Source organism: Panthera leo, chromosome B4 (assembly GCF_018350215.1).
Source record: "Panthera leo isolate Ple1 chromosome B4, P.leo_Ple1_pat1.1, whole genome shotgun sequence".
Taxonomy (NCBI): Eukaryota; Metazoa; Chordata; class Mammalia; order Carnivora; family Felidae; genus Panthera; species Panthera leo.
This window is the reverse complement of record NC_056685.1, coordinates 50,896,853-50,917,413: the sequence shown is the minus strand read 5'-3', so window position 1 is coordinate 50,917,413 and position 20,561 is coordinate 50,896,853. Positions and strand designations below refer to the sequence as shown.

Sequence of the window (20,561 nt, the reverse complement as noted above, 5' to 3'; positions counted from 1 at the left end):
GAAAGACTGGTGGCTATTTATTTATTCATGAGACAGAGAGAGCATGAGCACAGGGGAGGAGAAGAGAGACAGAGACAGAGAATCCCAGGCAGGCTCTCCACTACCTGCACTGAGACTGTGAGATCATGACCTGAGCTGAAATCAAGAGTCAGAGGCTTAGCCCGTTGAGCCCCCAAGAGTGGTGGCTATTTTAAAAGAAGGTTAGGTTTGGCATTCTCTAGCAGATCCTTTGAGCGAAAATCAGGAGAGAAGCATTCACAGAAAAAGCAAAACATTTTCCCCCTAGTCCAAAGCCATGTGGTTTATTGGGGGCTGGCACCATGCGGGCTGTAATGGGTAGGAGGAGCCCCGTGCCTCAGTCCTCAGCGGCGTTGAGCTGCATGTCTCCTGGTCTCGCAAAGCTCTCCACCGCAGTCTTTGGCCGGGGAGCTGTAAGGCCAGGCAGGCCTGGGAAGGGACTTAGGGGCCTCCACCGAGCCCCGATCCAGCTCTGCAGGCGGAGCATCACCACCACCATCCTCACCTGGTCTTCAGTGACTAGGTGCCAGGACTCGAGCTGCTGTGGGCTGTACTTCTCCACCTGGTTGCGGAGCTCCATGTGCTCCGCACAGGTGGACCTACTTGGCGCACTTGAACTTCCTCATCGCCTTGGGCCTTCTGATGTGCACGTGAAGCTGCGCCACCACTTTGAAGGTCTTCCCGCCCATCTGGCAGAAGTGGGGCCGACCCTCCTGGTGGCTGCGGGCCATGTGCCTCAGCAGGATCCCTTTTAGGGGAAGCGCTGCTTGCCGAACTCACACCTGAAGGGCCTCTCGCCCATGGGGGTACAGTTGTGCTTGTCTGGGCTGGCTTGGGGTACAGAAGGTCTTGTCACCGAGGTGGCACTGGAAGGGCTTCTTGCTCGTGTGCGTGCTCAGGTGCGGGTCAAGGCCGGCCTTCTAGACAAAGGCGTGGCTCCAGAATTCACAGACACACGGCCTCTCGTTCCTGTGCTTGGCCTTCATGCGCATCTGCGGGCCATTTCTGCCAGAGGCCCCACTCCTTGCACACAAACAGCTTCTCCCCGTAGTGCTTAAAAGGCTCACGCAGCTGCAGTTCTCTTGGGACATGAACATTTGGCACAGACGGGACGGGCATGGAGCTTGGCAGCTCTATGCAGCTTGATCACGTGCCTCTTCGAGTCCTCCTTAGTGAACTGCTGGGTGCAGGAAGAACACGCGGAGCACATCTCCCCCGTGTGGGACGCCGGGTGCAGCTGCGGCTCCAGCCTCCGGTGGAAGGTCTCCCAACGCATGGAACCTGAGAAGACCTGTTCCCAGCCGTTCATATAATTTCGGGCTTCATGCTCCAAGAGTTTCTCCTGTTCCAAAAAAAAACCCTGTGCACATTTGGGACATTGGAAGAGTTCCTCCCCAGTGTGTTTCCTGTTGTCAATTTTTAGATGCTATTTGCTAAGGCACGTTTTGGCAGAAAAAGGAAGGTCTTGAGTGTCCCCTCTTTCACCTGTTTCTTACCTGCCTTGAATTCAAAGTAATTTACTATGCCAAAGTGGCAGATTCTGAGGTGGCACTTTACGATTTATTTCAAAGGAATATACATACTATCTAGGATTATAGGTGCTGGGTGCCTATTTTTATGGTACAGAGTAGAGTGGGGGGACAGCACCTAGAGAAAGTATTTCAAGCCTAGTGAAAAAACCCTCTGTGTGTTTGAGAGCTGACAGGGAGGTCAGGATAGGACAGCAGTCAGAGAGACAATGATGGCATAATAATATGTGTTGTAGAATGCTTGGCCTTCCTAATTGAAAAATATAAAGAGGGGCACCTGGGTGGCTCAATCGGTTGAGCTTCTGACTTTGGCTCAGGTCATGATCTCGTGGTTGGAGAGTTTGAGCCCCAGCTCGGCCTCTCTGCTGTTACCAAGGAGCCCACTACAGATACTCTATCCCCCTCTCTCTCTGCCCCTCCCCCCGCTCTCAAAAAGAAATAAAGCATTAAAAAATATCAACATCATTAAATATATATATTTATATTTATATACATATATAAATATATACTTATATGTATATAAATACATATACATATACTTATATGTATATAAATACATATACATATACTTATATGTATATAAATACATATAAAGAAATTCACAACGTATACAGGAGACCTGCTTAGAATTACCAAATAAATGCTTAATATACTGCTACTAGCCCAGAATCTTTTATGTTTACAGTTGTTTGATAAATATCTCACTACAAAACTCTTAATTGTTTACCCAATTTTAGGATAAAAAAGAGGTGTGCATGCATCTGTAATTATGAAGACAGACTGAGTGAATGCACTTTGCAAAGGCAGGCTCGATCTAACTCACAAATGGATGAGAAACCATCTTAGCACTATGCACATTGGCTATATCTCTGGACTTTTTAATCCTCTTATTTATTATTATTTTTGTTTTTGTTTTAAACATGAAAACTGCTTATGCTTATATTTCTAAATATCTATTATAAAAGTCAGTATCTAACATTGCTCCTTTTAAAACACAATTATAAAAGCATTTCTTATATCACCGTTAAATTTATTATGTTTCAGTGATATTTTGTTCCTTGTACGATAGGAAGTTAATAGGCTTCATGAACTGTATCTAGAATACAAGTTGTACGGGTAGCATATTCCAACCTCTAAATGCCTTTCATGTCAGCATGAGAGATACCATCAGGCATTTGAAAGCTCCAGCCTATTTATAAAGATACCATCAAAAACTGCCTGATGTAGCTGACTTATGAATCAATTATCTGAACTACACCAAGTGATGTATCTATTCTGAATTTTAGAGTCATATATTTGAAGCTAAACTACAAACAGATAAACTATTCAACAGCCTATCATGATTCTTATCTTCATGTTTATATCTGTCAAATGTAGGGAGAATAAAAGCAAAATCTGAGATTTTACCGGGAAGCTGTTAAAAAAAAATAAATCACACACGTACAAATTCTCTCTCTCTAACACACACACAGACACACATACACACAGACATGTACTTGACAATCAAATTACCTATGACCTGAGGGAAAATGAACACACAGATCAAAAAGTAAAATTAAAAATTTTTAAATAAGGTTTATTAATTTTGAGAGAGACAGAGAGAGAATGGGGGAGGGGCAGAGAGAGGAGGGAGAGAGAATCCCAACCAGGCTCCACACCGTCAATGCAGAGCCAGACACAGGGCTCAAACCCACAAACCGCGAAATCATGACCTGAGCTGAAGTCAAGAGTCAGTCGCTTAACTGACCGAGCCACCGAATAACCCCCAAAAACTAAAATTTAAATAAAATCAAGGACACATGAAGGATTACTATTGTTGCAAACGGGAAAACTAACAATAGGTAAAATGTATTCTCTTAAGTTTTATGTCTTAAATGGCTATTTCAGTAAACAGAAATGCTGTTGCTGTTCTAAAAGTTACAAAGTCACTGGATATGGAGAAGAAATGGTCCTGTTTCATCCCAGATGTTGTTGAAAATAAGCCAAACTTAAGAGAGATGTGTGTCCTTTTTGCTTTGTTTTGTTTTTAGGTGATACTTCAAAAGACATTCAACTTAAAAAGTTACACTTCATTTGTAAATGTTAATTTACACTTTCATTGCTTTGTCTGATAGTATTCAGATTTTAGGAAAGACCCATCAGAAACAGAAAAAAACTTTTAATGTTTTAAAACTTTTTTAATGTTTACTTTTGAGAGAGAGAGAGAGAGAGAGTGAGGGAGAGCAAGCATGAACAAGTGGGGGAGGGGCAGAGAGAAGAATCTGAAGTCAGCGCAGAGCCCGACGTGGGTCTTGAAACCACAAACTGTGAGATCATGACTTGAGCCAAAGTCAACACTTAACTGACTGAGCCACCCAGGCACCCCAGAGAAATGGAAATATTAAGATAACAATGTGTTAATATAGACTGAGAAATGTGGTTACTTTAGTCAATGATTTATTTTCTAAACACAAAAACCTGTGTGAGACACCAAGTTAATATCAGAAGTTTGCTCTTCTGCATAGAATTGTAATAAAAGAAACTCAAAACATCTTACTGCTTCCTTGAAAAACAGTGACCGCCAAGGTGAGTGAAAAATAAGAGGCAGTTAGGCAAAAAATGCTGATAAAGGCGTTTGGAGTTTAATACAACATAAACCAAGGCTTCTGAAGTTATGTTCCCTATAGCAGAATCTCCTGGGGGAAGGGGGTAGATGTGAGGGGATAGAGTAAATTTAAAGTGCAGAGTCCGGTGTATGGAATTATTGAATCACTATGTTATACACCTGAAGCTAATATTACTTTGTGTGTTAACCAACTGGAAATTAAAGAAAAACTTAAAAAAAGGCAGAGTCCTGGGCTCCACCCTGGGTTTACTAAATTAAAATCTGTGGGCACACCCTAGGATTTAGTCTTAATATGTTTTTTTTTAGTATTTCTTAGGCTCACTGGAGCTTGAAACACCTTTTCTGTTAAAGAAGGAATCAAGAAAGCTGGCATGGTAAGCAGGAGACAGGTCAAGATGGCCTAGGCTTCACGATAAGGGATTTGGTGTTTATGCTTAACATGGTGGGTGGCCATTGGACAGGGGAATGATGTGCACATATTTGTGTTTTTAAAATACTATTCTACCTGTAGTGTAAATAAGGGCAATGTGAAGAAAAGAATGGAATCAGGGAAACCATAGTCAGGAAGGAGGTGGTTGTAATGATCTAGCCCCAAGATGGTCATGGGTTGCACTAATAATAATTAAAACAATATTAAAAGCCATAGCTAACCCGTACTGAGCTATTATGTACCATAAAAAGTGCTTTACAAGCATTTTCTCACTTAAATTTTAAAACTACCGTATGAGGTAGGTGGGAACAATTACTATCCTTATACAGACAAAACAGAAAATCTCAACTCAGTTATCAAGTACTTTATATAATTAGCAAGTGGTAAAACAAGGATTCAGATTCCACATGTCAGACTCAGCTGCCTATGTTTTTTCAAATTTTTTTAATGTTTATTTATTTTTAAGAGAGAGAGAAAGAGAGTGCGAGTGGGGGAGGTGCAGAGAGAGGGAGACACAGATTCCGAAGCAGGCTCCAGGCTCTGAGCTGTCAGCACAGACTGGCGCGGGGCTTGAACTCACGGACCGCGAGATCATGACCTGAGCCAAAGTTGGATGCTTAACTGACCGAGCCACCCAGACGCCCCTCAGCTGCCCATATTTTTAATTGCTGTGTTACTGTGTAAGAAGCAGTGAAGCAGCAGATTAGGGAACCACAGAAAAGACAGAATTTGCAGGATCGATAGTTGCTTATATGACAAAAGAGATAGGGAGGCCTGAGATGAGGCCTGGAACTTGGGATGGGTTGTGATATTCTTCGCTGGTGTCAGCGAATACGGTAGAAAGAAAGAGAATATATTCAGTTTTGGATTTTGAGTTTATGATGTCTCTGGAACATCTATGTAGGTATGTCCAATAGGCAGATGAATATAACATTTTGGAGTTTGTGATACAAATCTCTGTAGTATGTATTTATAGTATGTAGTATAAGACTGTAGTATGAAAAGTCAGAGGCACGTAGAAGAAACTCAAGGTCTAATATCCAAATCCTTGAATACAGTGAGAAGAAAAGAAGGCTTACAGCAAAACATTAAGAGCACTAACAGGCAGGGAGGAGGAAGTGCCTAAAACTGTTACCATATAATATTTCCAAACTGGGTCTCTCTGAGAGTGAAAGGAGACACTGGTAATAATTACAGTGAGGTGATGGGCATAAGTGGGTTCTGACCCAGGTCGGCCAGCACATAAAGCCACCCTTCTCTAAGGAGACTAAGAAATGAGCATTTTAAAAGGCAGGCAGAAAGCCAGCCAACAGTGTTAGCATTGAATCCAGGAGCATTTACAATATCCCTGTAAGGCTTATGTGTGCATAAACACATTTGCTCTCAGGAAGCCCATAATTTAAGTTGTGATTTCCGTCTTCCCAGTGTGGACACTATGAGTGGGAAAAATCACTTACAGAGTGTTGTCTTCTCTGGCTTCCCTAAGTGTCACATTCCACATAAAGATAAAACTTCTACCTGGATTTAAATGATTATTTCAGTGAAAATTTCATCTACTTTTCTTTAGAGTTCTTCATTTGTTGTGAAAACTTATAATAACACATATTAGTTTTTGAAAGATGTTAAAATATCTTCATTTTTGGAGAACCGCTTAAGGAACGACGATGAAGATTAGGCTGCCCCATTTGTCATCTGTGATCTGGAAATGATCTCATGTTTACAACCCCTGGAATATTTCTACAGATGACTGATGCCATCTATCGTTATTTATTTTTGCATTTATTTCAGAGCAGTTTTACAATCCTGATTTCAAATTGTGGGTTAAGCCTTATTTCCTTTTGGTGTTCTGATGTGAACTTACTGATATGATTTTCTTACAATTAAAGGAGACTTAATATTCTCAGGATCATTATGTCTTTTATTAGAAGAGGAATATCATCACCTAGTTACTCTGCTCAATTTCCTCTCACATAACCATTTCCAGCACACTCTAGTCAAATAGACTATTGTTTTTCCTTTCTCATTCCCTATAGTATTGGTGGTTATTCTTTCCCACATAGCACTTGGGCCTTTTTTTTTTTTTAAGAGAGCGAATAGGGGAGAGGGGCAGAGAGAGAGGGAGAGAGAGAACCTTAAGCAGGATCCACACCTAGTGTGGAGCCCCACGCAAGACTCAATCCCACGACCATGAGGGATTGATTCAGCTTGAGCCAAAATCAAGAGGTGGACTCTCAACCAACTAAGCCACCAAGGTGCCCCATCACAAGGGCTATTTTGTAACTTTCTCTTAACACATGAAATATTCTTTGTTAATCACGCTGGTTTATTCTATTATAGATATACTCAGGTTTTTATAAATATATACATGGAAAAATTAATCTTTGATATATGTATTTTTGTCCATAATAATATTGTGAGGTCCATAATGGTTCAGGACATTAACATGTGTAGTTTAAGAATGTAATAAATACTCAATAAACATTTATTGAAGGGATTAAATTTCAGGATTATTCAAGTGTAGAATAACACCTTGTATAAAGTAGACACAGAAATTTTAACTTGGCCTTCATAACGTACTGTGGTAGGTTGTAGAACAATGCTTGATATTAAAATGCCCTGCTCTTTTTTCTGCATTATCAAAATATCTCACAAAGTAATTACAGCAAATTCTTCTAATTTAAAGTTTATTATATCCTTAGAAATATTGCAAAATATAACAAAAGACATTATATAGGTCTGCCTTTGCACAGAAGTAATCAGAAAGTATTCTGTCTCACATATATATTAAAAACAATATAAAAGTCTAGAGCTGCAAAAGAAATACAGTTAAAGATGAGTAAGAATGTAATAAAAATTTAAATATTTGATATGTGATATGAAATAGATGACATTTGTGAACTTCCAGAGCATATTTCTTTTGATGTAACAAATGTGATGTCTTCAATACTTGATGTTGTCTCATAAATCAAAGGAAAATAATACAGCAGCTACTCCATATAAAATGGATAAGGTTCACAAAGAAGAAAATATAAATAACCAATGAAAAAACAGATCAAAAATTATTCAAGTTTCTAGTAACCAAAAAAATTAAGATAAAAATAGTGAAAAGATTCAGCCTGGTCTATCACATGGGTAAATGTTAAGATGAGAATAATACTCAGTGAAAAAACCAGGATAGCGAGGCTGGCATTTCCTGCACCTTGCTGGTAGCATACACATTTATTAAACTTTACAGGAAATTAATTTGTCAGTATGTATCAAGAGTCTATGCCTGAAAAATCTGATTTTCTCTATGTGCATGGTATTGTGTAGATTTAGTACATTTTATTAAAAAATAAACACATTAAATACACAATAATGCTTTATATAACTCCTCATTATTCACTTTTTTCTGACATAATTGTTTAATTATTATTAAATTTAGAGAGGGAGTGGACAGGAAAATATATGTATATTCCCTTTTTTCAAATTTTTGTGCAGTCCTATGATTTTTCTCTAAATATTCAGATTTAGAACAGTCCAAACTCTATCAAAAAGTAGGTTAGTTTAAATTTCTACAATGTTTTCTTTTAATGTTTAAGTTATTTCAGTTATGTTTTTATGTGGAAAGGAGAAATGAATTCTGATTTTCTTGTTCTACTATGCATAGTTACAGTCCACTTGATTACACACTGGAAATTTATGCAAAAATTTGTTTTGAAGTTTAAATAATATGTTTTTGAGTAGATCTATACTTAAAACTATAGAAATTTTTTTTCCATAAGACCCTTTGTTCGGACCTGGGTCAGAATTATCGGCAGCATTTTATTCATTATGTTTCTAATTTTTAAAAATATAAAGATCACATTTACTTCAATTCTTAGTCAAAGCTGGCTTTGTGGTAAGAGCTCTTACTTTCCCTGGGATATTCTTTCATTATTTCAGTGGAATATTGTAAGGACCAAATGTACTACTTGGAACTTTTAAATTTCTAATGATGTTACAGGGCAAGATAGAAATAATACATAGGGCAATTATTCCTCTTTAACTCCTTCAAGATGCAAAGAGGTACACACATACAACTCAGTCTTTTGAAATAATATTTGTATTTTTTTTTGCCATGATATACTTAGTATTTCAGGATTCATTTTACAAATTGTTTTTATCTAATGGGATTAGTAGGAAATTTTAAGGTATTCAACTAATTATCCAATTAATTTATATTACTAATTTTATAGATGTGTGTATTTAGCATAAATGTTATTTCTTATTTCAGTTTTATACAATTAAAAATTCCACAAAGTGAATTATAAAATTATATTTCATTATTTTAACCATCGATGTGATAATAGTTTTTTGACATAATCATCTTAAATTGGTCATTTTATTTTGCGTGTATTAACACTTATTTAATGAATGCTCTGTAGTCACATATTTATGTGACATAAATATGTCATATTTTCAATTTTTGTTATAATATATACTGCAATTATATGTGTTATGATACACCTAGTTTTTCGTAAGATTATTATACAGGTAGGATAACATTCTGGAATAGGAAAAAAGTCAAACGATTGAAATGTTTTAAGATTTTTGAAACTTATTGCCAAATTACTTGCTAGGTAAGTCTTCCAACTTACACCATTTCCAGTACTGTTGAAGGTATAACAGTATCTTTGCTTATCCATTATTTCTTTGGTTTTACAATATCTTCTGCATTTGGGCCTTAGGGGACTTTTTCTTACTACAAAATTCATTTTCTACATTTGAGAATATTCATTCTGCTACGGAAGAAAGGAAAGTGAATAGAATAACTTACATGTTTAACTTGTGCGGCTTAGAAAGATAAAGTAGATCATATATCTGTGAATATAGAAGGGGATGGGAGAAAGCAGAAATACCTAACTAATATTCACAAGGCACTAAATATACATGAGGCACCTGGGACACTAAATATTCATGACATACTAAATATACATGAGACATTCAATATCCTTGCAATCTTAATTCAGCCAACATTTGATGACTGCCATCATGGCCCCGTGAGTCCTCTGCCCTTGCAAGAAACATTCAAACCTCAGTTTTTGTCCTTGTGTCCATCCCGTCATCATACCACAAACACTACACACCCAAGAGCCAGGTAGTGCCCTTTTGATTTAATTGCATTATATCCTAAGCCAGTTAAGCACCCATCTCTGTCACTCAGCTCTGTGCTGTGTGCTCTAATTTAACTCAAGTCATTCAATTTGTTCTGTGAGCCTTTCCATTCCCTGATCTCTGGGGGAGGTTGTCTGGTAGCATACTTGTACTTGGAGGCTACCTTTGTATTAAGATAATTTCTCACATGACATTTTCTTACCTTCCCACTTGTAAATTTAAATACTTTTAAATACATTTTAAGCATTATTAAGTGTTTGTGTGAAGAATTTTAATAACATACAGTGTTAACCAATAGAGAAATGGGAATACATGTACTAATGACTGTGTAAATTTACACAAATTATCTTTCATACAGTAATTCAACTTTTAGTAATTATTCTGCAATGTTTGCAAATGTACACAAAGAGACTTGTGTAAAGTAATAGTAAAACCTTTAAAATAATGTAAATATCTATTAAGAGGTAAAAGAATACTCTGAAGCCATTAAAAAGAGATCTCAGAAAATATATGGAATTTAAAATAGAAGGTATAAAAGTGTGTGTAGCATGTTCCTATATGTATAAAAAGAAGACATAGCTTTATTCAACATACACTTTTGTGAAATCTTATACGTTTGTGTATTTGTGTGTGTGTATCTGTATTAATACCTGCAATTTTTCTGACAAACACACAAGAAGGCTCATATACCTATGGAAATGAAGTGGAGGTCTGAAATGGAAACAAAGATCAGTATTTTATATTTCTTTGTTTACTGTTTGTTTTCTTATGGAGTGCATGTACTATTATAATGATGATAAGGCTAATAGACTTAATATATAAAGTAGTAGTTGTAAGACCAGAGTCTGGAGTTAAGATGCCCCTAATTGTTTAGTTTCATGACCTTGGGCTGGTTACTCAAAATCTCTGTGCCTAAGCATCATGTAAAATGTCAATAAAAATAGTTCTTAATTCCATAGAATTGTTAGCTCAGAAAAAAAAATTAAGAAGTGATTGACACCTGACAAACATCTAATAATAATCGATACTATTATTTCATAGAATGCAAAGTTATATAATTACATTTTTGTTGTATTCCTCAGAGAAATATGACATTGTAATGTCTCTTCCCTTGATAAACATTAATGTAGATTCTAGAAATAAAAAAAAGGTGGGGTAAAGACAAAATATAATTGTAGCTTAAAATTTGGTAGGTATGGTTGAAGGAAAGGAATTAAGGGAAGAGGAAGGAAAAAAGAGAGAAAAGAAGGAAGGCAAAAAGGAAGAAAAAGGAAGGAAGGAAGGAAGGAAGGAAGGAAGGAAGGAAGGAAGGAAGGAAGGGACTATATTTTCAGTAGGCAGGGTACTAGATTCTAATGTTATCACTAATATATAGTTTTGGACAAGTCACTCACTTTTTTTTATTCAGTTAAGAAATATGTAACATACAATCTATATTTTTACAAACTTTTAAGTTAGTACAGTATTGTTAACTAAAAGTACAATATTGTACAGGTGATTTTTAGAACTTTTCCCACCTTGGAAAAGTCACCATTTTTATAAGATTTTTTCCTGTATCTCATGGGAGTTCTGGGCATTAAGGAGAGCAGTAGTGAGAGTATGTTTTGAATGGCGTAACGTGCTATACAAGAGTAAGGAATTTTAGTATTTTGGTTGTCATATTCTTGGCTTTCTGTTGGTGCACCAGAGTTGGCTGCTTAATAGCAGTTTTAAATATTGATAAAACACTTCCTTCCTCACTCTGTAGTAGTATAACTGCTATAGTGGTGAACGGATGATTGCATTATGTGTAGTTAAAAGTGACAGTGTTTGCAAGAAAGTTCCTTTAAAATGTAGTTTCATTTTGGATGTATCCATACGTAAGACAGAACAAACAATTCTAGATGCCTTCTTTGCTACTACTGAGTTACCAGAAAGCATGCAAAATGCATTAGCTGCTATTACTAGAATAATCTCATGGCGTATGTATCTCATATGGGGATTAGGAAGCACATAGGAGAGGGTGCTCACCGCTTTGACAAGTGAGGATGAGAAGCCAAGGGTAATGGATGGCTGTCTCTGCTTGGGAAGAATAACTCTCTGCTATTTAGAATGAAACTCTTTTCTCTTCCTAGGCCTCAGTGTTCTTTCATCCTTTCAAGCTGGGACCACATACTTATGTAGTAAAATTAAGGTTATAAGACACTTAGATCAAGTGGAATACTTTTATAAAAGTACTCACTGAACACAACCATAAAAGAGATGAACACCTACTGTGGTTGCCACAAAATAAACTATACCAACCAATAATTTAACTGTAGTCGAGAAATAAGAGTGGTTTTATTATTAGTGGAATATATATTTCTTTAAGAATTGAGAACTTGGAATTAAAAATAGAACAGATGCCCTAGCACTCATGTAATCCATACATTCACTAGGTTTTAATTAAATCTTATGCACATACTACTTGCAAAAAGTAGTTTTGTGGTAGCTATTGCATGTATGTTTCCAAGTTTATGGTTTCACACATACTAGGACCTAACAGTTTCACTAGTTCCTAGGAGAAATACCTTGACATAAAGGTCATTAGCTGCACAAGGAGGAAGACATGGTGAGTTACATAAGCAACTGCAAATTTTAGATAAAAACAGATTACATGCATGTGTCATTGTCTCACATAGTAATAAGAAACCCTTGATAGTCTCTCAAATTCCTATAAACTGAGGTTATAGTTGGGGCTACCCATGGATATACCTAAGCCTGCAGGAAGGAATCATGTCACCTCTAGTATAAAAGAGGAAGGATTGAGAAAATAGGTACCATGGCATCTGACCTATTCTCAAAGAATTCACTGCCAGTGAAAACACATACAACTGATGTGTTTGGTCTACTGTTGGTGTAGGTGACACTCCATCTGGAGACTCATTTAGCACCTACGTTCAAAAGAGTCATCAATTTGGAGTCTATAAAGCACTGAAAAGCAATATTTTTCCTCAATTGTCTTAAATAAGTTGGCAAATAAGCTCACAAATAAAAGAAAGTATACAACCTGCCACAGAGCCAAATATGTTAAAAGTCCACCTACCTTTGCTAACTTCCTTGAAGTCCCAAACATTACAGAAGTCCCAGCCCTGACTAACATTTTGGATTTCATCCAAAACATCTTTTTCTCTCTGAAAACACTAATTCCAACTTCATAATATTCTCTCCTCTTTCTTTTATATTGTTTTGTAGATTGATTAATCACTCTCTGATAAGGCAAACGTCAGCATCCATTATCACAAATGACTCAATAGTTTCAGCTAGAAACTTCCTTGCAAAACAGAGTGAGGGGTAGGACACCTGCGTGGCTCAGTCGGTTCAGTGTCAAGACTCCAGAGTTTGGCTCAGGTCATAATCTCATTGTTCCTGAGTTCAAGCTCCAAGTTGGGCTCTGCGCTGACACTGTGGAGCCTGCTTGGGATTCTCTCTCTCTTTCTCTCCTTGTCTCTCTCTGTCCCTCTCTCTTTCTCTCAAAATAAATAAACTTAAAAAAAAAAAAAAAAAAAGCAGAGTGAGGAGGAAAAAGTTTGCTCTTTGTCCATGACATATCAGTGGTATAAAAATGCCTTGTGCCTGTAACTTTTCTCTTCTTTTGGTTTCCTTTCCTTTTTTCCCTTTAATTTCCTATTCTTTTTTTCTCCTTTCCTTTGCTCATTTTCTTTATATCCTTTCTTTTCTTTATTGTTTTTTCATTGTGTAGAGCACAAAAGATTTCGCAGGAGTGAAACTGTAAATTAGCCATCACTTAGAATAAAGTCAATAATCCTTACCATAGCCTGAAATGCTGTCTACCTTATATGCCCGTGCCAACCTACTGGACCTCATCTAGTTACAGGATGCAAAGCCCCTGAGAAGCAGCTGAAGTTAATTCTTGGTATTAGGGTGGTAGTAAATACTGTAGTCATATGAACTCCATTAAATATACCCAAAGCACACGCACACTCCCTCTTTGTGTGTGTGTCTTTCTCTTTCTTTCTCCACCCCACTTCTTTTAGTTCATTCTTGAGGGATGCTTCTAAGGAGTAAATGGACCGTATAAAAAACTGAAAGAAAAAAATGTGGAAAAAATAAACAAACGATCCTTGGATTTCTGGGATCTAGAGAGCTGCTTCACAGGAGGTTGTGAAGATATTGAGGCTGTTTTTCTGAACTCATTTCCCCCTGTTCTTTGAATCTTTCCACCTTCTATTTGTCTCTGTTACTTTTACATATAATGCTTACTGGGTGGAAAAATTTAGACACACCTCTTTTCAAATTAGAGCTTCACACTTACTAGCTGTAAATTGCCTTTCTTTGTTGCTATTGTCACATGTTGAAAATAAAAATGACAATGTCTATTTCATAGGTTTGGAGGCATTAAATCAGAGAGTGTATATAAAGTACTTCATGTACTGTAGAGCAAACAAAAACTGGCCAATACATGTTTCTTACCTCCTCACTTACTTTTCATTATTAGAATACATTTTCCTGTAAAAGTCTAATATCAGGAAGCTACACTAAAAGGAGAAGTTTTGTCAGTGAATTGCTTGTCCTGAGAGACCTCAAATTTTAAGCTTTCTAAGTAATAGAAAAGTATCCAATTTATTCTATATTAAAGGGGATTCTAAAATGTTTGAGCGGGTAGAATCGAGATATAATTTATTTCAGTGAATCTTGTGTGTTGGAGAGGATAATACTTGAATATTCGGTTCTGTTAGTCACAAAGCTTCTTTCACTGTATTCTTGTCAATAAAATCATTTAAATATATGAAACATGAAGGCAAAGTGAAACATTATGGTTTCCAAATCTTTACCTAGTTATAGATTATCAACATCTTAATACCACAGTTTTATTTTATACACGATGATGTTTTATATCCTGCACTAGACACCATAGGAACCGTTAATCTCCATTTCTAATAAAACTTCATAACTAGTTAAGTGCAGTTGTTAAATAATTTCTTTTTATAGTAAAAGCTTTTACAATTAACAAGCCAGACACTGATTCAAGTCATTATCAATTTCTCTGTGATTATTATAGCTTCCATAATAATCTGCACTCTATTAACATGGATTCAGCTGCACTTTAAAGAGCAGCGTCATTAGCTTTGGTTTCACAAAAAGATGAGAAAAAAGTTGGCTTTTAAGTTCATGGAGTCTCAGAGTTGCAAACTAACACCAAAGCTCTCGGACCAAAGACATAGACAAACAATATTGTGTTTAATTTTGAATATGACTTGTCTTTTGTTCTGAAACCAACTCTGAGGGCTTGTGCCCATTAATATTTTTTACACTTGTCTATTTCTCATTTAGATTTCAAATTTGAATAAAGTGACACTTAGACACTCATGCAGTTACATAGCAGAAAAATCACTTAGTTATAATTCATATTTATCATGCAGAGAGAAAAAAGGGTCCCAGAAGGAGAGCCCATGATTTAACAGTAATGCATCAGATATATTGTAAATGTGGTTGCGTCTAGACAAATAAGGAGAGTGTAAAACAATAATTATATTATATAAATGGAGTAGATGAAAGTTCAAAACACAACTAAAATCTAGAAAAGAGCATGCCTTTCCAGGAGAAGATGAAAGAAAAATATGAACTTCATGTATTGTTACATATACATTTCTATGGTAGGGACTTTCAGTTCCAATGTGGAGAGAGTAGTTATCAGTGGACCAGCATTCCCATCTAGTATAGATAAACATAAATCAAATACATAAAATAAAATAAAATAAAAATGAATAAAACACATATAGCATAAAATTCAGAAAAAGAATCTGTTTGAAGGAAGTAGATAGTTGCTGAAGTAAAAAGAACTAGAGAGAATTCTGAAGGGAGGAAAACTCAGAGATAAGGGATGGCTCTTCAGTGCTTACAGCCTGGGGCGTCTACCGGACTCAGGCATTTAAAGTAGCTGGATGAGAAAGGACAGGGAAAACAGAAGAATTATGGACGGTAATTTAGACTCAAGTACCTAGCTAAATTTCCTTCAGTACATTTGCCAAATGCTGAAGCTACATGGAGTGCAGGGGTAAAAGTTTAGCAGAAAAATTTTGAAGAACATGAGAGTGTTCACCATTCTCAGGAGGATAGAGACTAGAGGTTTTTACTGGTAGAAGAAAGATGCACAGAATACATAGTATTCTTAGTGGAAAACAAAAACAAAAACAAAACACAACACAACCTGGGAAGCAGTATGAATCAGAGATGGATTGAGCCTTACTAGAACTTCAACCCAGCTTTGATTTATCATAATGTCTGGTAAGATTAAGATGATCAGCTGCTTCTCTATGTGAGCTATGAAATGAAAGAGAGAGCTTTTCTGGCTACAGAAAATAACATATGAAACATATTACACAAATTACTATAATATTTTAGAAACACAATGTCTGGAATTCAATCAAAGATATCTACTGAATATAAGAACACAGAGTGATTGAAGTAATAAGATGGAAAACAACAAATCATGAAAACACTAATTAGAAGAAAGCCAAACACCAGACAAAATGGACTTAAAGCAAGAAGGCTTTAAATTGTTATACGCTTATAACACAGATTCAAAATATGAAGGATAAAAATTGATAGGAAACAAACAAAAAGAGCCAGACAAATGTACAATCATAATGGAATATTGTAATAAAAAACAAAAAATGAGGAAATATGTAGAAGACTTTATTGTAATTAAGAAATTCAAATTTTTAGACATACAGATAGTATGTGGATTCTTTTCAAGAGCATATATTGTACTTCCCCAAGTTAACTATACCCTGCATCATTAAAAAAATAATTTAAATTATTGAGAGCATGGTCTCAGATTATAGTGAAATTAATCAAAGAGATAATCAGAAAATTCTCAATGGCTCAGAAATGAAACAAAATACCAGTAAATAACCAAAGGGTCATTGAAGGAAATATAATGGAAATTGGAAAAAAGTTAAAGCAAATGGAATGATGATATGACTCCTAAAATAATTCTAATGTCACACAGATGCACTAAGGAACACTTCCTAAGTTTCTCAGGTCAATTAAGCCTGAAAAAGGAATTTAAAAGAAGAAAATTACTAACAAATGTTGCTGAGCAAAGTAAAGGCAAAATAAATCTCAGCAAAAAAATAACCATAAAATTTAGAAATATATATTATATGTTTATTATATGCATATTTATTTATATGCATAAAGTATATATATATATATATATATATATATATATATATATAATGAACATTTCCTTAAAATTTACTATATATGTGATACACACACACACACACACACACATATATATGAAAAACTGAGAAACTAATGTTTATTTTAGGATTGAAAGGTTGGTTTAACAGAAAAAATAGTCCATACAATTCATCACATTTAAAAAAAGGACCAAACTTGTTCAATCAACTTGACAGTTACAGAAAAGGTAGTTGAGGGGCACCTGGGTGGTTCAGTGGGTTAAGCGTCTGATGTCATCTCATGGTTCATGAGTTCGAGCCCCAAGTCGGGCTCTTTGCTGACAGCCCTGAGCCTGCTTCAGATTCTGTGTCTCCATCTCTCTTTCTGCCCCTCCCCCACCCACGCTCTGTCTCTCTCTCTCTCTCCCTCTGAAAGCAAATAAACATTAAAAAAAAAAAAAGGAAAAGATAGTTGACAAATCCAATACATTTTCTACAGTGTACCCTCTAAATCAAGCCACAAAAAAAAAAAAAAAAATTCTAACAATCAGGAATAGAAGGATACTTCCTTAACCTGAAAGAAAATTTCTACAAATAACTTGTACAAAACAGAAATATATATTTGATGAAGACTTATTTAAAAGAATGGCACCTGCTGTTGATTTGATTTGTAAATATTGATTTGAACATGTCTATACACAAAATGTCATGAACATGAATACTCATATCAGCAATTTCTCAATAGCCACAAACTTGAAATCACTTCCAATGTTCAGATATACTGGAATGTATAAATCGTGGTGTATTCATCCAATGGAATAGGGTACCATAATAACAATGAGTAAACCACACTTACCCACAATGACATGAAAGGATGATTACACATAGTAACACAAAGTGATGACATGGAGGAATCTCACAAATATAATTTGAGTGAATGGAGCCTAACACAAAATGTACACACATATTATGCACATTATATGCTATTGTAAGTGAGGAGAGTGCATAAACTTGGGCACTGTAGCTGGAAGACAATAAAAGGAGTTTTGGGGGTTTGGATAATAAATTCATTTTTTTGTCTGGGTGCCAGTTACCTTATGGTTTCATTTCTGAAAATTTATCAAGCTGTACGCTATTACACTATATACTTTCCATGTGACTTTATTTAAATTAAGTTTATTAAAAATAACATAAGGATTCTGAAGGAATAGTGTTATATACAAAGTGCATCAGATTTATAGGGTAATTTTGTTTTGCAAAAGCATAAGAGGAAAGATGATCAGCACACTTATTTTGTGTAATTATTTTCCATAAGAAGAAACTACTTCTTTTGACCCTATCTCTTATGTGTATGTATATGAATATGTAAATGTAAATGTATATGCATATACATATGTATATGTATATGTATACATATACATATGTATATGCATATGTATATGTATATGTATATGTGTATGTATATCTCTTTCTGATGCACAGATCATTCCTCATTTCTGTGAAAAAAAATGCCATTTTAAGATGAGGCAACCCAATTACTATCATCAAATCATAATTTGATGACACATAGGCCAATACAACCTAACAGAGAACTCAGAACAGACCCATAAAATATGTTCAACTGATTTTTGACAAAGATGAAAATGCAGTTCAAGTGGTAAAGAGCCTTTTCAATAAATAATGCTGGAGCAAGTGCGCATCCATAAGAAAAAAGAACAGAACCTCAACGCAAATCTCACACCTTATACAAAAATTAACTCAAAATGAATCATGAACATAAATGTAGAATTAAAAACCATAAATTTTCTAAAACAAAAAGGAGAAAATCTTTGGGACCTATGGGTAAGCAAATAATTTTTAAGCTTGTTACCAAATCACAATCCATAAAAGAGAAATCTGATAAATTGGATCTCAGCAAAATTTAAAAGCTTTACTCTGTTACAAGAAAGAAAAGACAGAAGAGTAGATTTTGGAGTCACATATCTGACAAAAAAAATCCTTTTATCTATAATACATAAAGAATTTTCAAATGTCAACATTAGAAAACAAAATATTCTAATTAGAAAATGGGCAAAAGATATATGCAGACATTTCACAGAGAGGATATACAGATGGAAAATACACATTTGAAAATATGCCCATCATTGGCCATTAGAAAAAGGCAAAACAAAATCACTTAGCGTTCACAAAATAGAGAATAGGAGAAGAAAGCTACACAATGCACAAGAGAACTCTTAAAAGGTCTTTAGACATAGGGGCACCTGGGTGGCTCAGTCGGTTAAGTGTCCAAGTCTTGGTTTCGGCTCAGGTCATAATCTCATGGTTCGTGGGTTTGAGCCCCGCTTCAGGCTCTGCACTGACAGCTGCATAGCCTTCTTGGGATTCTCTGTCTGTCTGTCTCTCTCTGCCTCTCCCCTGCTTTCTCTCTCTCTCTCTCTCTCAAAATAAATAAATATTTTTTTAAAGGCAAAAAAAGGTGTTTAGATGTAGTCAGCAGAACAGTGATCAATTGACATGTCTGGGGAAACTATTCACAGGGAGGACAGAAATGTGAAGGTATTAGAGAAAGTGCACATGGTACTCACACAAGGCCAGGAATAGTGCTTATTCCCACCAGTCAGACTAGAAAATTTTATAATTCACAGGTAGAGAATGGAGAGGGGTCTAACAGTAGTGAATAATTCACTCTAAACTAAATACTACTCTAGTCCTGTAAAACAAACTTAAAACGCAAGGCACAAAAAGATCAAACTATTTGTGAGTTACTTAGTGTATCCCAGGAGGAGACTCAAGAATATTTTTAGGAATATGGGGCACTTGAGTGGCTCAGTCGGTTAAGTCTCTGACTCTTGATTTTAGCTCAGGTCATGATCTCAGGGTGATGGAATGGAGCCCTGCTAATCCCACACTCAGCATGGAGTCTGCTTGGGATTCTCTCTTTCCTCTCCCTCTGCCACTATGTCTCTCTCTCTCTCTCAAAATAAATAATAAAATAAGCATTAAAAAAATATTTGTAGGAATAAAAAAAAAAATCCAGCACCCAACAAAGTAAAATCCACATGTCTGGCATCCAATTAAAGATGATCAAGTATGCAAAGATTCAAGAAAATGGGGGTGGTTCAGTCAGTTAAGTGTCGACTCTTGATTTTGGTTCAGGTCATGATCTCAAGGTTCATGAGATCAAGCCCATGTTAGGCTCTGTGCTGACAGTGCAGATCCTGATTGGGTTTCTCTCTCTCCCTCTCTCTCTGCCCCTCTCCCGCTATCGCTCTCTCTCTAAATATAAATAAATAAACATTAAAAAAAAGATTCAAGAAAACATAAGCCTTAAAAGGGGGGAAAATACCACGCAATTAAGGCTGAGAATGGACATGCATGTTAGCTTTAGTAGAAAAGGATATAAAAACAGTTGTGCTAAAATACTTAAGTAGAGATATACATAAGATAATAAAAAGACCCAAATAGAATTTCGAAGATGACAAATACACTGTGTGTCATTGACAGCAGATCTGACATTGAAGGAGAAAAGAATTAGAGAACTTGAAGACACAGCTACAGAAACCTTCCAAAATGAAATACTCAGAGAAAAACAAAAAATAAAATTGTAAAAAATGAACTTTGGACAACTTCAAGAAACCTAGTATATGTATAAAGGCGATTTCCAAAAGAAAGGA

The 20,561-nt window shown here is 35.8% G+C and overlaps 1 pseudogene; it reads right to left on the bottom strand.

Annotated features, from left to right (window-relative positions):
• Positions 1-282: 282 nt before the first annotated feature.
• The window catches only part of LOC122225358, a 140,854-nt pseudogene continuing 120,575 nt past the window's right edge, over positions 283-20,561 (bottom strand).